This window comes from Solanum verrucosum, unplaced genomic scaffold (genome assembly GCF_900185275.1).
Source record: "Solanum verrucosum unplaced genomic scaffold, falcon-dt-bn FXZP01000048.1, whole genome shotgun sequence".
Lineage (NCBI taxonomy): Eukaryota > Viridiplantae > Streptophyta > Magnoliopsida > Solanales > Solanaceae > Solanum > Solanum verrucosum.
This window is the reverse complement of record NW_026020157.1, coordinates 2,546,899-2,568,223: the sequence shown is the minus strand read 5'-3', so window position 1 is coordinate 2,568,223 and position 21,325 is coordinate 2,546,899. Positions and strand designations below refer to the sequence as shown.

At 38.5% G+C, this 21,325-nt stretch overlaps 1 protein-coding gene across 1 annotated transcript in view; it reads left to right on the top strand.

The window, feature by feature from the left end:
- The window catches only part of LOC125828355 (1-acyl-sn-glycerol-3-phosphate acyltransferase 2), a 525,228-nt gene that overhangs the window by 283,992 nt on the left and 219,911 nt on the right, over positions 1-21,325 (top strand). The gene's annotated exons all lie outside the window — the stretch shown is intronic.

Sequence of the window (21,325 nt, the reverse complement as noted above, 5' to 3'; positions counted from 1 at the left end):
AGTTTGCAGAATGAGAGATGCACATTTTTGTTTGATAAAATAGTATGTCAAAATGTTATAGTCTGAAGGCTATTTGTAAAGAAAAGCATATCTATGTAATAATCGAAGAATATATTTAATTATGTTTGGAGACTAAAAAAAAAACTTTTGTAGTTTTCTACTCCGTGTGAAATTTGATTGTGTCGGATTTTTGTAGACTAAAAACTTTTGTAGTTTTCTATTCTGGATAAATTAGACTATGCTATTGGTTTGAAGAATATGTAAACTTCACATAATAAGTCAATGTTGTACTTTTGACTTTCTATAAACTTCACTGTTATTTAAAAACAAATTATACAAAATTTTGTCTTTATTGTTAGTATTCTAAATACTAAATGGAATGTCTATTTGTGATAGAGGAAAAATACCAGTGACTTAGAGTTTGTGATTTTGTGCCTCTATGGAATGAACTTTGACATTGTGTAAAGATTGTCATAGAGAATTGAAGCACTATAATTCTTTTGTTGAATAATATTTTCAAAAGATGTTTCATGTTGCTGACACTTTGATAGCACATGAGAAAAAAATATGTGAAAAAACTATTTTCAAATATTTGAAAAATATTTTTGAGATCATATTTAAAATGTGGGGGGTTCTATGCTTATGACAAAGATAAAATTAGACTTAGTGTCTAATTTAAATTTGGAGTACAAGATATGAAATTCGATGATACTTTTGTATTATGTTAGACCCACAAAATTCTTGAAGTATATTTGATATTGTGGTCGTTGAGTTTCTCTTTTACTAGTATATGGTATGACTAGTATGAAACTACCAAATTATATGTATACTTGTTCAAAATGATTGAGTTCTTTTATGAAAAAGTGTCACTTAAAATGTTGTGATTTTCATAAAAATATATGTCTATTAAATATAACTATTTGTATAGACGTGAATACTGGTGAATAGTCATTTGTCATATTTTGTAAAAGAAGCATTTGAACTATATTGCCTTTATTGGACCCGATAAAATTTTGTTCATGGGTAGTTCTATAACAATAAAATTGAAAGTTATGGAAATGTCCTTCTGAAAGGACATTATTTGACAAGGTGATGACTCTAAACAATGTTTGTATCACACAAATTGTAAGAAATAGGAACAAATATTTGTGAGATAAAGCTACCTCGCAGAGATCTTTTCAAACTCAATATTTTTATTTGTTCCTACTTGCTTAAGTCAAACTGTTTGTGACATGAACACTTGGGACTCAATTACAAAACCTTGTAAGGAATAAATAAAAATGTCAACTTTGTGTGGAATCTAAGTATGCTGAGCATTCTCACAAATTTGTTGAAAGGAATTCTAATCCCTTAGAGTTGATTTACACTGACATTTGTGATATGAAGTCAACACCATTTCGTGGTGGGAAAAAGTATCTCATAACTCTTCATTGACAATTGCATTAGAAATGACTATGTCTATTTGTTGAATGGTAAGGATGAAGCAATAGAAATGTCTAAACAATATAATATTGAAGTTGAAAATCAGTTGGGAAAAAGATAAGAAGTGATAGGGATGGAGAATATAAATCTCCTTTTGCAGAAATATGTTTGGAAAAAGGATTTATCCATCAAACTATTGTCTTATTCACCTAAATCTAATGGAATTGCATAATGGAAAAAAAACCGAACTTTGAAGAAATGATGGTTGCATTACTTATAAATTAAGGTTTACCATAAAACTTGTGTGGAGGAACTATCCTTACTGCAAAAGGGAACAACAAAAAGTTGTCTTTTCAGAAAGAAAACAATTTTGTTTGTTCAGGACACAATCTATTCCATATGAGAAATGGAAAGGAAGAAAATCCAACTTGAAATATTTCAAAGTGTGGGGGTGTCTAGATAAAGTCCAAGTTCCTATTCCCAAAAGGATTAAAATAGGACCTATGACTGTGGACTGTAAAATTAGACTTGAGTAGTCTAGTGAAGGGTCTAAAGGACCTTGGAAAGAAAAAAGGAGAATGTACTTAATAAAGAGATTCAGAGGCATAGTAAATGTCAAAGGACATCTACTTCCTTCGAATATGATTTTGTAACATTTCTTGTGCCTTCTGTAGATTCATCTTTTTGGAAAGGTGGTGTTAATAGTGAGATTAATGCAATCTTGAGCAACCATATTGGAAGTTAATTGATCTTCTTCCAGAAAATAAACCTTTGGGTTCAAAGTGAATCTTCAGAAGGAAAATGAAAGTCGATGGAACTGATGACAAATATAAAGCAAGACTTTTTGTCAAAGACTTTAGACAAAAACAAGGTCTTGATCTTGTCGATATATACTCGTCAGTAACTAGAATTACATCTATTCAGATGCTAATATTATTAGTTGTGGTATATCACCTCCAATTCATCAATGAATGTGAAAACAACTTTCTTAAATGGAGAATTGGAGGAAGAAATTCACATGGAACAACCCGAGGGTTTTGTGGTTCATGTAAAGAAAAGAAAGTGTGCGAACTTGTTAAGTCACTTTATGGACTAAAAAAAACACCCAAACAATGACATAAGAAATTTGACCAAACAATGTTGGAAAATGGATTAAAGAATGATGGAAGTGATAAATGTGTTTACAGTAAAATCACACGGTCATTGTTTGTTTGTATATTGATGACATGTTGATCATCAATAGAGACACTAATGACATAAATGCTACTAAACGTATGCTAAAAAACAAGTTTGATATGATAGATGTTGGAGTTGATGATGCGATCTTAGGTATAAGAATCCTTAGAACTCCATAATGTTTAGCATTGTCGCGGTCTCATTGCATCGAAAAGGTACTTGACTAGTTCAAATATTTGGATTTCAATATTGTTAAGACTCCAATAAATGTGATATTTGCATTTCAAATGAGTAAAGGCGAAAGTGACTCACAATTGGATTGTGCTAGAGTATTGGAAAGTATGATGTATAATAAGAAGTGTACGCAATCAAATATAATATGTGTTATTAGTAAACTGAGTCGGTTCACGAATAATCCAATCAAACTCATTGGATGGAAATGAAAAGATTTTTGGGGTATTTAAAACATACTCAAAACTATGTCTTGCATTATAACAATATCCACCAGTATTGAAAGGATATAGTGATGCAAATTGGATCACCGGGATCAAATGGAATAAAATCCATGAGTGGATATGTATTTACTCTTGGTGGAGGAGAAGTCTCTTGGAAATCTTCCAAAAAAAGACATGTATTGCTAGCTCTACAATGATCTCTGAGCTAGGTGCTCTAGATAAGGCCGGTGAATAAGTTGAAAGACTCCGAAATTTCTTGATAGATATTCTTTTTTGGTCCAAACCTTTGGCATCAGTATGCATACACTTTGATAGTCAACATGCAATAAGTAGGGCATTGATCATGATGTATAATGGAAAGTCTCACCATATAAGAGATAGACATAATACCGTTAGAAAACAACTACCCTTTAGTGGAATTATCACAATTGACTATGTAAAGTCAAAGGATAATGTGTCGGATCCACTTACAAAAAGGCCTAACTAGAGAGAAAGTTGAAACAATATCTAAGGGAATGAGTTTACGGCTTAGGACAAGTCATCATGGCAGTAACTCTATTTAGCAGACTGGAGATCCCAAGAGCAAGATTTAAGGAGAAAAACAAAGTTGTGACTAACGGTTTGACATTGTCAATAAACTCAATCCATTCTCATGATGAAGACAATGTTCAGGAATGAGGTTTAAATATTAAGGCTTGTTAATGAGTTAAAAAAAGTTTAAAGTTTTTAATGATTTTCTAAGTTTGGCAGACTTGACCAAATAGTGTATCTACATGATGACACGGTTAGAAATCACCTATGTGATTGTGAAGTGTAAGCCGCTTCAAGGAGAATTATTGTCAAAAGCCTATTTTCTATACACTCATGCAACTAGGAGGTGCTCATGGCTGAAACAAACACAACCGTAAGAACCATAAAAGGTAAAGGGTTAATTGTGTGACATATGGTTGTCTAGCTAGGTATACACCAAAGATCAACGGTTCAAAGATATCGCATCTACCGATTGATCGAGTGTATCCGACATATGTTCACTGATGAGTCCGAGATTTGGACTCATTTAGAGCTTTATTTAAAATGATTTAGTGTCCTCAAATGCTTATTTTGTGGCAATAACTGATGAAAACCCCTTGATTTCTAGGTATATGGACTAAGGAACAAAGCATGGACACTAATTTGCAAAAAGGAACAAAGCGAGCTGAAAGAACGAAGAAATGAGAGCCTGGTGATCGCCAAGTCCCTTTGGCGAGTCGCCGAACGGCCTCTTGACCGCCTAAAGTTCCAGTGTGCCAAGCCCTGAAGGAGAAAATCAAGTTGGCGAGAGAAAGAAGAAGTTGACGTATCACCGAGTGGTTCCAGGAGGCAATGTTGGATTGCCTAAAGTTACAGAACTTGAGGAAGCTGAAGGCCAATGCAGAAAGGCGAGGACATTGACAAAAGGGCGGATCGCCAGATTGATCGGTGAACCCAACTTACTGCACCGAATAGTCCTTTGCAGCATATTTTTGGCGACTATAAATATGTTTTTAAATATTTAGTTTAGAAAAAAATGAAGTTTTTTATCATTAGCAAATATCATATTTCTGAATATTTTAAAAACTCTGAGTATTGCGACAAGTTTTTCCTTAGCTTTGAAGAATTGAAGTTTTTCACTTTTGAGAAATTGGAAGTGGGTCTTTGAGATTCTTCAATTTGGACCTTTATAAGGACGAAATTAATTTTACCCAGTTGATGGAAATTCAATTTGGTAACGATTTTTATCTTTTTATGATGTCTAGCTAAAACCCCAATTCTTAGGGTGTGATTATGTAATTATGGGCTGATTTAATTTATGGGTGTTGCTAATTGTTAGTCTAAATGCTTTTTAGAAGTGATTTCAATCAGTAATTGTGGTTTAATTTAAAGAATTGTAGTTGTAAATGCAGTTCTACCTTTGTGTTTTTGGTTTGCTCGAGAAAGAGGTTTTAAAACCAAGATTATTGATTGATGGTCTGTGGGTATTGGGTTGTCATGGGTTCAGCTCGAGAGAGTGAATCCTAAACCCTTTTCCACATATTCATCTCGAGAGAGTGAATGGATTAAGGCGTAAGTTGTTCTTATTTTACGTGCTTGTTGATGTTTGAGAGAAATCGACTTGATTCGGGGTAAATTGTTCGAGAGAAAGTTTACCTCCTCTATGGTCTAGCTTATTCACTAATATTCAGCTATTTCCTAACAGTTGCAATAACCCATTTATCTACATTAGCCTATAATCGAATCACATCCTAAGAACCATTCTCATTATTATCATTTTCGTATTGTTTGCTGTGTAGTTGATAATTGAAACCAAAACCCCCATGTTATTTGACATATATGTCACCCCTTAATTTGAGTTATGTTTTTATTCGATAATGTCTATTCATATTACTAATTTCATCATATTCATACTTTTCGATTGATTCTCAAACACGTACCACTCCTTGTGGGATTCGACCCCAACTCTTTTAGTTGGGGTTATATACTGACTAACTATCGTTGACACTTAGAATTGGATGAAGTGTCCTTGAAACGTTAATCAAAATGGCACCGTTGTTGTGGAGTGGTGTTGTTTGAGATTCTTTGGTTAAGTTGAATTTTGTTCTTTTTAGTCATAGTTGAATCTACTTATTTTTAGTTTTGGTTTGTGTGTTGCTATGTTGAACAGAGAGTATGAGTGTGAACGGAGGCAATGGTGGCCAAGTGGGCCACCAAGATGACATCGGTAACCTTAACGATGTCAATGAGCCAAATGCTAATAACCCTCATCTTATGGGTGGAATTGGTTCCATTCGCTTGCCTCCGGCTGAAGGGAACACTGTGTTCCATATTACAAGTACTATGTTGCAGCTCTTGCAATTGAAACTGTTGTTTGGTGGGCTGAATCATGAGGATCCCCGTGAGCATATTAGAAACTTTGTTGATGTTTGCGGGCAGTTCTCCTTCAAGAACATATCCCAAGAGTCGGCTCGGTTGAGGTTATTCCCATTTTCTTTAATGGGAGAAACATGTAAATGGCTGGCTGAATTTCCACGAGACTCAATCACTTCGTGGGAAGAGCTTGTCACCACATTTCAAGTGCGATTTTTCCCTCTTTCGAAGATGATGACTCTTCGGGATAGCATCCAAAGCTTCAAGCATTTGGAGGATGAGCTAATTCATGAGACTTGGCTACGATTCAAGAAGTTGGTGCTGCAATGCCCAACTCATGGTTTGCCCGACAATGTTTTGCTGTAGTATTTTTACCGAAACCTTGATTCGGTGAACAAGGGTGTAGCTGACCAACTTTCTCTAGGAGGTTTGATGCAACAACCTTACGTTATAGCAACCCAGCTCTTGGATGGTATGGCCACAATTAATCGGGCTTGGTACACCCGCGAAGATCAGGTCTCCCCTCTCACGTTTAAATTGACCAAGGAGCAGCTTGAGAAAGACCAAGAGAGGGACAAAAACATGGCCAAGATCATGACCCAACTTGACATTTTGTCCAAAAATGTCATGAGAGTTGGTGCAAGAAATGTAAGTGTTGTGGGTGTTAGGTGTATTAATCCCGATGAGGCCAAGTTCGAAGCGTTGTACAATGAAGAGGTGAACTTCCTAGCCAACCAAGGTTGGAACAGGGATGAAGGTTGGAAAGATTGTGATAGAGAGTGGAGGGATCGTAACTCTACTTGGAAGGAAAGGATGGGGAGAAGGACATGTACATTCCTCCCCACGAGGGCCAAAAGCCCAAAGAGTCCAAGGGTGGCCGGTCTGAGGATATGATGCCTCGTATTCTCAACACGGCTGATAAAATTTTGAAAGAGATGAAAGAAGATGTGTCAACCCTTAGCCAGAGGGTTACTTCTCATTCCGTCTCTATCAAACAGTTGGAGACCCAGATGGGTCAGATTTCGTCTCATTTAAATCCGAGACAACAAGGGGGGTTGCCACGACATTAACTAAGGCACTGCTTGGGAGGTAACCCAAGTTTTATTTGCTTTATTTTTGTTTTAGAAATAATCGTGTGTTGATTGTGCAGGTTAAAGTATGGAATGTGCTTGAAAATTGGTGATTGGCGAACTAAAATCTTAGTCGGTGACTCACCGAGTAGGTTGGTGAGCACGACTCGGACCGCCATTGGACTCAAGAACTTCTAAAGTTGGAGTCTGTAAAAAATCGGCGAGCCCAGGAGGAAATCAGTGTGTCATCGAACAGGTCGGCGACCATGACTTTGTCCGCCATTTGGACCCCCACATTAACTGAAGGTCCTGTAAAACTCAGCGAGGTAAGTACCCACTCGGCGTGTCGTCGAGTGGGTCGGCGAGTAAAACTAATGTCGCCGAATGGGCGAGAATTGGACGGTTTTTAAAGGCTAGGGTTTCAACTTTCAAATTCTTTCAGATTCCCTCACTTTTCAACTTTCCAAACTCACATCCGCACTTTATTTTCCTATTATTTTTGTGGTTTTACCGCTTCCTAGTCGTCAATCTTGTGTTTGTAGTCGAATATCTTTACCCCCTAGCATTTCAACTTATTTATTCGACATTAAAGGTTGGTTTTACGAACCCTGAACTTGTATTTAGCGATTTTTACTAATTTGCAATTGTTCTTATCTTAGTGAAGCTTGTTGGGCCTCTCTGATCTATAAATGTGTGCTTATTTGCCTGTTTTGAATTCGTAGTCTTGTCTGAAATGATTAATCGTTGATTTCCTAAAATTTTCGTTCTTAAAAGTGATCTAAATTATTGGGTTGTGATAAAATGATGTTGGGTCTAGTCGGGTGAAGTCTGAGTAACCTTTAATTGTGCTAAATGACGTATTTTTCCCGATGATGGAGCATTTGACGTTATTCCTAAGGGCGTAAGTCATCAAATGGCCAATTTTGGCCAAACCAGGAGAAGTCTGAGTATTTCGGTGGCATAGGTCTTATGGGTCTAGGTTTAATTGACTGAGTGCATGTTTTGATTTTGTTTTCAGGGGCTACGGGGTTGAATTTGGAAGTCGGGGTAGAAAGTAGGCACGTTGGGCAATTTGGTGAGCTGGATCGAGATTGCCGAACCATTTGGTGGTTCACCGAATCCCTCTTGATCGCCTTTAATTTCATGCTAAAATTGAGTTTGGGTTCTGTAACTTTCGGCGAAAAGCCTGAGTTCGTCGAGTGCACTCGACAACTCGCCGAGTGCACTCGACAACTCGCCGAGTGCACTCGACAACTCGCCGATTGTCTTTCTTGATCGCCCTTTCTGCCCCCTTAATCCCTAAAAGGCACTGTAATTTTCGGCGGGCTAGTCCTTGCTCGCCGAATGTTGTCAGCGGTTCGCTGAAAGGCCTCTACCATCGCCAACATACCATTTGTCTGAGGAAATTTTACGGAAGTCCTTTCGGCGAGTTCGGTTTGGCACGCCAAAGTGATTCGATGACTCGCTGACCGGTTCGGCGAGTCTGTTTGCAGCTATTTTTCTGCAACTTTTTTCATGAAATGATTCTAACTCTTTTTAATGTTTTTGCAGATATGGCTAGGACTAACCTCGATATGTCGCCCCGTAAAAGAGAATGGGGTATAGTGATTAATGAAGGGGGAGCAAATCCTCATATAAAGGGAATGATAAAGCCTCTAAAATGAGGCAAGGGAAAGGGCAAAAAGCCCATGATTGAGGTTCAGAAGCACAACTCCGGCAGCGAGGGAGAGTCCCTTGACTCCCAAACTACGTTCTCCGAGCCGGATAATAACCAACCACTACAGTCTAGGCGAGCGGAGATCTATGCTAGGTCTCCCCCTGACTTATTGAGAGCTCTAGTAGCCTTCTCTCAAACAGTTACAGTACCAGCTCCGGCACCACCTGTGGCCCCAGTGCCACCAGTACAACAAATTCCTCCTCCTAGGCTACTCAATAGATTAAAAGCCGACAGGTTGAGGATGATTTTAGAGGAGAAGATACTATCCACGGAGGGCCTAAAAGGTAGATACTCTAGTGGCACAGATTCCATATCTTCACCAGGACTCGAGACCCATATATATCCCCACCTGGGTTCGTGAGTTCTACTCTGCTTACGGTGATCTGGTTCCTCAGGGGAAGAAGAAGGCCAGTGCCTTCAGACCAGTGAAGTCGGTTATGGTCTGAGGTAAAGAAGTCGGGTGTTGCAGCGATCTCATAAACGTTGCCCTTGAGAGAGCCACAGGGTTCGAGCATGACTATAAGGGTCTGGTGACAACTCAGTCCCCGAATGACCTAAAGGGTTGGCTTTCCCCACTTATTTCAGATACCACCCCGAGGTGGATTGAAGCGGGAGTCCATATAAAGAAGAATGATTTGAATGTAGTTGCACGGTATTGGTTCAAATTGATCAGCAGCTCCATCATGCCTTTGCAGAATGAATCCATGCTCCGTCATGCAAAGGCAGCCTGTTTAGGATCAATCTTAGCAAAGAGGCGGCTCAACTTGGGACTTATTATTGAGCAGGAAATGGCCATGATGGCCAAACAGTGCCAGATGTCCCTTCCATTCCCAGTCTTAATCACATAGTTGTGTCGGCGTGCTGGAGTTCCTCGTGATGATACAAGAGATTTTGTGGTTACTCCTACATCCTCCACTGATATCAGGCGTATAGAGGCTGAGTACACTCAGGAGGAAAAAGACAGGAGGAGAGTAGCCCCGGTAGATGCATCCCCAGAGGTGGATGTTGACTCTATACCTGTAGAGGCATCTTTGCCTACTCCGGCCTCCGGGCCTTCAAGTATTTCGACGTCTTCTCAGACTCCTGGTGCTTGTACTGCATCTCAGCCCCCTAGGATGACTCAGGTTATGATCCTAAAGATGGGACACTTGGCCCATTCTGCAGATGTGTAGGTTACTCAATTGGAGGTTGCAGTACCATGGATGATCGAGAGTGCTATCCTTGCTACAATGACCCCCTCTCTGTACTTCTATTGATGATTTGACTGCGAGAGTCACGACTTATGAGAGTCAGAGGGGGAGTCTTCCGAGGTGACGACTTTGAGAGCTGAGGTGACAGATGTAAGAAATGATGTAGACTATCTCAAGTCTACAGACTTCACCTCTTTATTTGAGGCAGCCGAGATAGAGGATGCTCCAGCAATATCTGAGATTCCTCTGACTACCACCGGAGATGCATAAATGGAAGACATAGAAGCTGATGCATAGAGGCGGATACTGATGATGAGCAGATTGAGGAGCGAGATGTTGCCATGTATGATGACCTCGCCGATCTTGAGGGTGCGATGTTTGAGACTGCCCGCCATACCTCCTTGAGAGACACCACCATGGTTGAGTCCACTGGAGCTGGTACTGCTGAGGCCACATCGAGCACTGATGCCCCGACAGATGGAGCGACTGCATAGACATGACTTCTCTTTACCTCCCTCTCTGTCACTTTTATTGATGTTTTAGTACTCTATTACATTTGAGGACAAATAGCTTTTTGTTAGTGGTGAGGTGAGGTATTTCCATACCTACATCTTGTGAATATTACTTTTGTCTATATATTGAGTTTTGTGCTATAAATTGTGTTTTGGCACTGTTTTGTGGATGTTTGAGCTTGTGGCTCTTTTTTTTTATTGCAACTAATTTTTGGACCCTTCTGAAAAATTTTGCCACCTCTTGATTGTGTTTGAATGTGGTTTTTCTTGTGAAAATTTGAGTATCGATCATGATCAATACCAATGAGTTGAATAGAGCTCTCAATCGAACAAAAATGAATGTGCAGCTACGATGAAGCCAAATGAAGTTGCATAGACAATATGTAAACTCTTTGCATCTCGTTGTGACTAGCCGGTTATCGAATGAGTCTCTTGTGATGAACATTGCACACTAGCAAAAGTGTGAAGTCTTGTTTTATATTGGTGCCAATGCCTTGTGTGATGGGCTTACCGTGAACTATGTGTGATGACACCTAGAATTTGCCATGTTGGTTCAGTTGACTAAGTAATGCAGGCTCTTGAAATGATCTTAGGGAAATTTTTTGAAGAGTGAAACATTTTGACATTATACCTCTTTTGTGGCAAACCTTGTGAGTGTCTGAACCTTGCTTGAACATCCTTTGAGCCTTACCCTTTTCTTGGAAGAAACTTGATGCAATTGTGAATTTTCTTTATCCCTTCACCCTTAATCCTCATGAGATGTGGTTTGTTTGAATAGTCAACTTAGGCCAAAAGCCTAAGTTGGGGGTGTGGTGAAAAGAGAAGGTAAATCAAGAAGTGCAAAGAAGGCCCACTTGACCTATGGTTGTGAAAAAGATGGAATCCCCTTATACAAAATAAAAAAGAAAAAAGAAATAGAATGAAAAAGTTTTGAAATAAAATTGTGAAAGTGCACAAGAAATGGGGTGTCCAATAGTCCATGGGAAGTGAATAATGGGGTGAATTTTGAGCATGAATGAGAATGATGAAAAATAAGGGAAGAAAGTGTTGTTCATACCACATATCATGAGGATAGCAGCCACTAAGCCTAAATGACCATACCTTTACACTCAACCCCGTTACAAGCTTTGAAAAGATCTTTTTGATCTTGAGTGAGCTGTAACAAGTGTTGATTGGAAAGTAAGGGCAAACCTATGGGTGAAATCATGCATGTGTTCATTTTTGTGAGTGTGGGAGTAGTATGTAATTCTGGAACTACAAATTGTTGAACCATTGTGTGTGAATATAGAATTATTCTTTGTGTGAGGGCATTTGAGTACCTTTGTTGAGCTTGAACTTGCATTTGAAGCAAGTATTGTGAACTTAAGAATCTTTGGTAATGGTGAGTTACAACTTGAACCATTGAGTGCACAATTGACCCTGCATGAGTAAGTTGAGTCTTGTTGTTGCATTCATGACTGAGTCTTGTGTAGCACTGTTTGAGAAATCCTTTTTGAACTACTAAACTTGAGTTTTACTTGAGGACAAGAAAAAAATTTAAGTTGGGGGTGTCGATGAGTCCGAGATTTGGACTCATTTAGGGCTTTATTTACAATGATTTAGTGTCCTCAAATGCTTATTTTGAGCCAATAATTGATGAAAAACCCTTGATTTCCAGGTATATGGATTGAGGAACAAAGCATGAACATTAATTTTCAAAAAGAAACAAAGCGAGTTGAAAGAACGTAGAAATGAGATCCCGGTGATCGCCATGTCCCTTTGGTGAGTCCCCGAATAGCCTCTTGACCGCCTAAAGTCCCAGTGTGCCAAACCCTGAAGGAGAAAATCAAGTTGGTGAGAGAAATGAGCAGTCAGCGAATCGCCGAGTGAATCTGCGATGCAGTGTTGGATCGCCTAAAGTTACAGAACTTGAGGAAGCTGAAGGCCAATGTAGAAAGGTGAGGACATTGACTAAAGGGCGGATCGCCGAGCTGATCAGCGAGCTCGACTTACTGTGCTGAATGGTCCTTCGCAGCATATTTTTGGCGACTATAAATACGTTTTTAAGCATTTAGTTTAGAAAAAATGAAGCTTTTTATCATTAGCAAATATCATATTTCTGAATATTTTAAAAACTCTGAATATTGAGACAAGTTTTTCCTTAGCTTTGAAGAATTGAATTTTTTTTTTACTTTTGAGAAATTGGAAGTGGGTCTTTGAGATTCTTCAATTTGGACCTTTGTAAAGATGAAATTAATCTTACCCAGTTGATGGAAACTCAATTTGGTAACGATTTTTATCTTTTTATGATGTCTAGTTAAAAACCCAATTCTTGGGGTGTTATTATGTGATTATGGGCTGATTTAGTTTATGGGTGTTGCTAATTGTTAGTCTAAATGTTGTTTAGAAGTGATTTCAATCAGTAATTGTTGTTTAATTTAAAGAATTGTAATTGCAAATGCAGTTCTAACTTAGTGTTTTTGGCTTGCTCGAAAGAGAGGTTTTAAAACCAAGATTATTAATTGATGGTCTGTGAGTATTGGGTTGTCATGGCTTCAGCTCGAGGGAGTGAATCCTAAACCCTTTTCTACACATTCAGCTTGAGAGAGTGAATGGACTAAGGCGTAGGTTGTTCTTATTTTGCATGCTTGTCGATGTTCAAGAGAAATTGACTTCATTTGGGGTAAATTGTTTGAGAGAAAGTTTACCTCCTCTATGGTCTAGCTTATTCACTAATATTTAGTTATTTCCTAATAGTTGTAATTACCTATTGATCTACATTAGCCTATAATCGAATCACATCCCAAGAACCCGTCTCATTATTTTCATTTTCGTATTATTTGTTGTGTAGTTGATAATTGAAACCAAAACACCCATGTTATTTGACTTACGTGTCACCCCTTAATTTGAGTTATGTTTTTATTTGATAATGTTTATTCCTATGACTGATTTGATCATATTCATACTTTTCGATTGATTCTCAAATACGTACCACTCCCTGTGGGATTCGACCCCAACTCATTTAGTTAGGTTATATACTAACTAGCGATCGTTGACACTTAGAATTGGATGAAGTGTCCTTGAAATATTAATCATTCACTACAGAACGTTCAATGGGAAACCTACTTATCCAGATGCAATTGATTCTTGCTTGTAAAGTACACATATTTGCTCGTTTCTTTGTCTTGGAGTCATTCCCCATTCATACGGGGGATTGTTGGGTTTTAAAAGGTGTGAATGGAAAATGAAGAGTTGCGACTTTTATGAAGAGTTGTGACTTTTATGAAAAGTTGCGACTTTTATGAAGAGTTGTGACTTTTTTGAAAAGTTGTGACCTTTTCGGTAAGGCATAATAAAATCCTTTTCACTCTACCTTTTGTTTTCTATAAATTGAGAGATTTCCTCTCATTTTAAATGAACGGATTTTTCTGGACTTCTTCTACTACTACTAAATCTAGTATTCTAAGTGTACTTTACTGCCGTTGAGTGGTTCACTGATACTATGGTTTTAGGTACCGATACACCGTTGGGTAATATCATTCTATCCTGGGAGGATATATTCCATTAACCTATGGTACTTGAGGAAAATAATTTCCTTAAGAGAGACACTGTGCATTCAGTGGGCTCGATTTTCTTTCTTTGACAAAAATATTTTTATATTGTTTCTAATCTGTTTCTGATTCTATTTTCTCTTCTATGTTTAATTTTCTAGTTTGAAAATACTCTTTAAACGTTGTTGTTTCTTACCAAGTTCTTTAAAGTTTTATTCTATGTATCTTAGGAATATAAGATGAACAACATAGTGTTTCCTCATGGAAAGAGAGAAGAGTAGTGTACCAAGGAATAAATAAAGAGTACGTTCCATCCATCCAAACATCAACCAAAGAGATAAGTATTTTCGCATCCGTTGAATTTCTTGTTGGCATGTCATTGTCTTCTCCAATATAAAAAAATGCCCACTCTAATGGTTAGCACGAAAACAACTTTAATGGAATATGTAGCATATATTCTCTCTCCTAAACCCACCAAGAAAATTAGCTGAGTTGAAACGAGGAATGCCACTCTAGAGACAAGAGGTTTGGTAGCTCCAAAAGCCAAGAAGTAATCATCATTGCCACCGAGTGAACCAGATAAGAAGTTGGTCATACACATTTGAAAATGAATGAATATGATCTTAGTATCCCGTTTTTCAGATTTGCAACGATGGAAGTAAGGCAAGATTAGCATAATGCTAGCTGACCAAAAACTACAAAGATATTTGGCAACAAAGACAAGGCCATAGTTATCCTACCAAAGCAGGAGCATACCAAGACTTGCGAAAATATTAACCTCGAGCAAACACGTCTCTAAAGTAGGCATGTCACCACATTGGGCCTTATTTTCAGCATGCCATGCCAACAGGGAAACAAGAATATTTCTTCTCCAAGTTGTCAGGTAGAAGGAAAGATGATGCTTATCGTGACCAACGACACTAATCTACGGTACAAGTGTCTATGATCGTCAATAATATAGTAACCCAACTAAAGGTTGGGGTCGTGTCCCAAGGGAGTGGTTTTGAAAATTAATAGAAAATAAAATTTAGTTCTAACTAGTCTTAGCTAAAGATATTAACGATTAAAAACATAATAAATCAAAAGTGGGTGACCCAAAAGTGTCAAATATAGATTTGGGGGTTTAATCACAAGTAGTATAAACAGCGAAAATAACAAGAAAATCAAGTATGGGGAAGAGTTCTTGGGGTGTGACCGCAATACAAGTTGAGATAAATCGTTGGGTACATGCCTTCGATAGGAAATTTGCAAGATAATAGTGACTAGGCTAAGCTTTAGATGGAAATAAGTTCCCTCTCGGGCAACTTGCCCTGTTTCAAATGCGTTCCTCTTGGACACCCATTTGCCGCATGAAGGCCAGCCTACGCCTTACCCCACTCACTCTCTCGACCTGAGTGTTAAGATATGGGACTAGGGCTCACCCTTTCGGGCATAACCTCCACTCCTTAGGCCATTAGTCTAGCGGTCTTGGTTTCGCGACTTCCCTTTCGGGCAAGCCGAAAACACATGGATGGTTTTGTATTTGCAACTACAAACCCATTAAATTAAACCACAACCACTAGGTGAAATCACCATTAAAATACATATATCCTATCAGCAAGCAAGACCCAACAACAATATCAACACATATTTGCTAAATCACACCCCAAGAATGGGGTTTTTAGCCACACATCAAGAAATAACAAAAATACACCTAAAATGATACTAAAATTAAATGGGTATAAGAAATTAAACCTTGATTTAAGCAAAGGAAAAATAATGGAGAAGACCCACTTCTAACTTGGGGAAGATGAAATCCTTCTTTCTTCAAGTCTCCCAAAACCCTATCCAAACTTAAGAGAAAATATCCAAAAAGTACTATTCTATTCTGGAAATTAAAATTAATGTTCGACTCTTTAAAAATTAATAACAAGTTCAGTATTTATAGACTACAGAAAATAGTGTTGACGGATCTTTCGGTGAGGTTAGTCGAAATCACCGATTAACTCAGCGATTCGCCTTTTGGTGTAGTTCGTCGCCATCTTGCACTAGACTTCAGTGTCGTCGTGCTCTGTGTCATTGGGCGGTATAGTACTGCTTTGCAGAACTATTCGACGAAGCGCCGACTGCTCCTTCCATCGCCTTTTTTATCTTTCTCCTTCAGGGCTTCGCGTACTGGAACAAAGGGCGGAGTGCATCCCTTCGACAAGTCGCCAAGTGTGCTTGGCGATACATAGGCTTCAGCTTCTTTGTTCTTTTTAGCCTTTCTGTTCCTTTTTGCACCTAAGTGTCCATGCTTCCACCAAAACTTCAAATACCTGAAACTCATCAGATATTGAGACAAAATAAGCATTTGAGGACACTATTTCTATCAAAATAAAGCTCTAAATGAGTCCAATAAGTGAACTCATCAATACCCCCAACTTAAACTTTTGCTTGTTCTCAAGCAAACTCAACTTCAACCGTTCAACAAGGTGTCTCAAATAGTGCTACACAAAACTAAATCATGAACATACACAACAAGACTCAAATTACTTATGCAAAGATCAGCTGTGTACTCAAAGTTTCAAGTTGTGACACACCATTACCAAAGATTTCTCATGCTCACGATACTTGCTACTAATGCAAGTTCAAGCTCAACAACAGTATCTGAATGCCCTCACACAAAGAATGATTTCATATTCATGCACATGGGTAAATTAATTTAAGATCAGGAATCAAATGCAATGCTCACACTCAAAAAGAGGAACACAATGCATGTTTTCACTCATAGGTTTGCCCTTATTTTCCAATCAACCTTCGGTTCGGCTTGCTCAAGATCAAAAAGGTCTTTCTAAGGCTTGTAATGGGGCTGAGTGCAAAGGTATGGTCATTTAGGCTTAGTGACTAAAGATCCTCATGAATGTGGTGCTCACAACACTTCCTTCCATTTTCCTTCATCATTTTCTTTAGTGCTCATGAGTCATCCTATTATTCGCTTCCCATGAATTGATAGGAGACCCCATTTCTTTTGTACTTTATTCCACAACTTTCCTTTTCATTCTTTTGCTGTCTTTTCTTTTCCTCTTTTTTATATGGAGGGGTTCCATTTTTATCAAAATCATGGGTAAGAGGGACTTCCGTGCACTTCTTGATTTGCCTTCTCTTTTCACCACACCCCCAACTTAGGCTTTTGGCTTAAGTTGGCTATTCAAACTAACCACAACTTCATGACGATTATGGGTGATGGGTTAAGAAATGTCTATTTTTCATCAAGTTTCTTCCAAAGAAAGGTAAGGCTCAAAGGGTGTTCAAAAGAGTTTCACACGCTCACGGGTAGGTCACAAAAGAGGTATATGTCAAATTGGCTCACACTCTTTAAAGTTGCCTAAGATCATTTCAAAAGCACGCCTTACTAAATCAATCAGACTAACAGGGCAAATTCTAGGTTTATTTATGCAAGGTTCAAATTAAGCTCATCACACATGGCATCGACACTAAAGCCAAACAAGACTATACACTTTCGCTAGTGTGCAATGATCATCACAATAGAAAATCAATTTGATAAATGGCTAATCACAATGAGATGCAAAGAGTTCACATATTGTCTATGCAACTTCATTTGGTCTCGTCGCAGCCGCACGTTCATGTCCGTTCAATTGAGAGCACTATTCAAGTCATCGGTATTGATCAAAATCGATACTTAAATTTGTACGAGAACAGCCACTTTCAACACAAGCGGTGGAGAAACTTTTCAAAAAATAATTATTATTTTTTGGAAGATTCAAAATCGTTTTGCAGTCAATTAAAATCAGGAAGAAGCCATAAGCTTAAACAATCGCGAAAATAATATATAACGCCATTTTAAACAGACAACCCAAATGTATATAATAATAATCCAGAGGTCAAATTAAAGAAAGACAGAGATAGAGCTAGAGAATAATCCTGGTTAGGCAACTGTTTTGAGTTGGAGTCCTTCAACAGATGTCGCGTAAAGCAGAAGGTATGTTGGGGATGTTTGGTGCATTGCCGAGTGATTCATCAAGCTCTGTACAACTTTTCTTAGCATTCCAATGCGTCTATCTTCAACTCACACTCTCGAGTAATTAATCAACTACATTTTTGTGCGTTGGCGTGCAGCTTATCTAGTTCGTTCCCATATGGTGACAGCGCTTTGACTTCTGAGTGATTCGACGCTTCGCCAAACAAATTTTTACTTCGCCGATTTTTACAGAACTTCTCAGCAACTGTGGATGTTCAAACGACGGTAACCATTGGGGTCGCCGATCAGGTGGGCAATTCGCCAAAACTGTCCTTAGCTCGCTGAGTTTTACAGACTCCAGATTTTGAAGATATCTTGAGTCAAATGGCGGAATAGATTTGATCACCGACTTCATCGGCGACTCACCAACCGGGTCTGCTGCTCGCCATTATGCACCTCTTTGGCACCTATTACACTTCAATCTATAAAACTAAGACACTATTATTTTACTAGTATGCCAATATAAGATAATATGGGGTTTTGAGTTACCTCCCAAACAGCGCCTGAGTTAACGTCACGGCACGACGCAAGTCAAAGACTACTCTTCATCCTCGAAATCACCCATGGTGTAATTAGGTGAATCTTCAATGAACGGAGTATAGTGACCCATCAATAAATGGGTGATTTGAGCATCCTGTAGTTGAATTGTCATGGAGTGAGAGGCTGACGCTTCGTTTAGCATTTCGATGTTTTCCTTCATCTCATTCAACATCTTCTCATGTGCCTCAATCTTTTGTTGAATGAGTGATAGGGCTTCATCATCCTGTATATGTCTCTGCTTCTTCCCATGTCTACATTCTCGAAGGGAGGAGTGCTTTTCTTTCCCCATGGCTTGTACCTCCAATTATGTTACTCTGGTAGATAGAGCATTCAACTGGGTAGCTAATGCATCCCACTCCTACTTCTTTTTGGCTTCTTTGTTGGCTTCTACCATGCCATCAAGGAGTTTTGCTACAACTTCATAGGGCTGGTGTAGAATACCGCCCTCGAAAATTTGATCGGCTATATCTCTATTCTCGGGTCCTAGACCCTGTAGAAGCACTCCAGTACCCCCTTGTATGTCATCCCGTGAGATGGTCATGGTTGCAGCACCGCTTGAAACTTCAGCCACATTTCCTGAATAGTCTCATCCCCTTCCTGTTTAAACGTAAGGAGATTGTCTCTGGGTTTAATAGTTTCAAAACGGAATGATCTGTGTGGTATCCATAATGGTTTTCCATCCTTCGTTCCCTGCTTTGATATTCAAACTAGAAAAACAAAACTACAATTTAGATTAGTAACACTAAGACTAGAAAGAATCAAAAAAAATTATTTAACTACGAATTCCCAAATAACACCACTCCACGGCAGCGGCACCATTTTGATGCTTATCGTGACCAATGACACTAACCTATGGTACGAGTGTCTACAATCGTCAATAATATAGTAACCCAACTAAAGGTTGGGGTCGTGTCCCAAGGGAGTGGTTTTGAGAATTAATAAAAATATAAAATTTAGTTCTAACTAGTCGTAGCTAAAGATATTAACGATTAAAAATATAATGAATCAAAAGGGGGTGACACAAAAGTGTCAAATATCGATTTGGGGGTTTAATCACAAGTAGTATAAACAGTGAAAATAACAAGAAAATCAAGTATGGGGAAGAGTTCTTGGGATGTGACCGCAATACAAGTTGAGATAAATCATTGGGTACATGCCTTCGATAGGAAAGTTGCAAGATAATAGTGACTAGGCTAAGCTTTAGATGGAAATAAGTTCCCTCTCGGGCAAGTTACCCCATTTCAAATGCATTCCTCTCGGACACTCATTTGCCGCATAAAGGCCAGCCTACGCCTTACCCCACTCACTCTCTCGAGCTAAGTGTTAGGATACGGGACTAGGGCACCCTCTCGGGCAGAACCTTATATCGACCCACTCCTTAGGACATCAGTCTAGCGGTCTTGGTTTCACGACCTCCCTCTCGGGCAAGCCAAAAACACATGGGTGGCTTTGTATTTGGAACTACAAACCCATTAAATTAAACCACAACCACTAGGTGAAATCACCATTAAAATACATATATCCTATCAACAAGTAAGACCCAACAACAATATCAACACATATTTGCTAAATCACACCCCAAGAATGGGGTTTTTTAGCCACACATCAAGAAATGAAAAAATACACCTAAAATGATACTAAAATCAAATGGGTATAAGAAATTAAACCTTGATTTAAGCAAAGGAGAAAGAATGGAGAAGATCCATTTCCAACTTGGAGAAGATGAAATCATTCTTTCTTCAAGTCTCCCAAAACCCTCTCCAAACTTAAGAGAAAATATCCAAAAAGTATTATTCTATTCTGAAAATTAAAATTAATGTTCGACACTTTAAAAATTAATAATAAGTTTAGTATTTATAGACTTCAGAAAATAGTGCTAGCGGATCTTTCGGAGAGGTTAGTTGGAATCACCGATTAACTCGACGATTCACCCTTAGGTGTAGGTCGTCGCCGTCTTGCACTAGCCATCAGCATCGTCATGCTCTGTGTCATTGGGCGGTATAGTACTGCTTTGCAGAACTATTTAGCGAAGCACCGACTACTCCTTTCATCGCCTTTTTTATCCTTCTCCTTCAAGGCTTCGCGTGCTGGAACAAAGGGCGGAGTGCGTCCCTTCGGCGAGTCGCTAACTGTGCTTGGCGATACACAGGCTTCAGCTTATTCGTTCTTTTTAGCCTTTTTGTTCTTTTTTGCGCCTACATGTCCATGCTTCCACCAAAACTTCAAATATCTAAAACTTAAGAGTTTTCATCATATATTGAGACAAAATAAGCATTTGAGGATACTATTTCTATCAAAATAAAGCCCTAAATTAGTCCAATTTGTGGACTTATCAAAAGACCTCTTTCAACAATATAACAATGAGCAAAATTTGGAGAAAGAGAAACTGCTAGTGCCAAATCAGATTGCAAAATGGAGGAATTCACACATGAAGATTGTTTGGGATCCCACACTCTAGTCATAGAGTTTGAATAAGAAATTAAGCAAACCCTGATAGAACAACCCTGTAATTATAGTGCCTCCACGTTAACTGTGTAATCCTTCAAACCATGAATGTGAAACGTATTCTCGAATACCATACACAAAGATCCATTGCAGTTAAACAAATGGGTACAGTAACAAATTTAACGCCATGATCAAAGGGAAATGGACTCAAACTAAGTTGATCACACCCACCAGTAGGTCTTCCATGTTCAATGTTAAGAGGTACTTTAACAGAATGCATGTCATTCGTCGGAATGAAAATCCCATTCTCCGAAGAAAATTTATCAATAACAACATAGGTAGAGTGTGGTAATACCCTTAGAGAAATTGTCTGTGGCCTCATTAT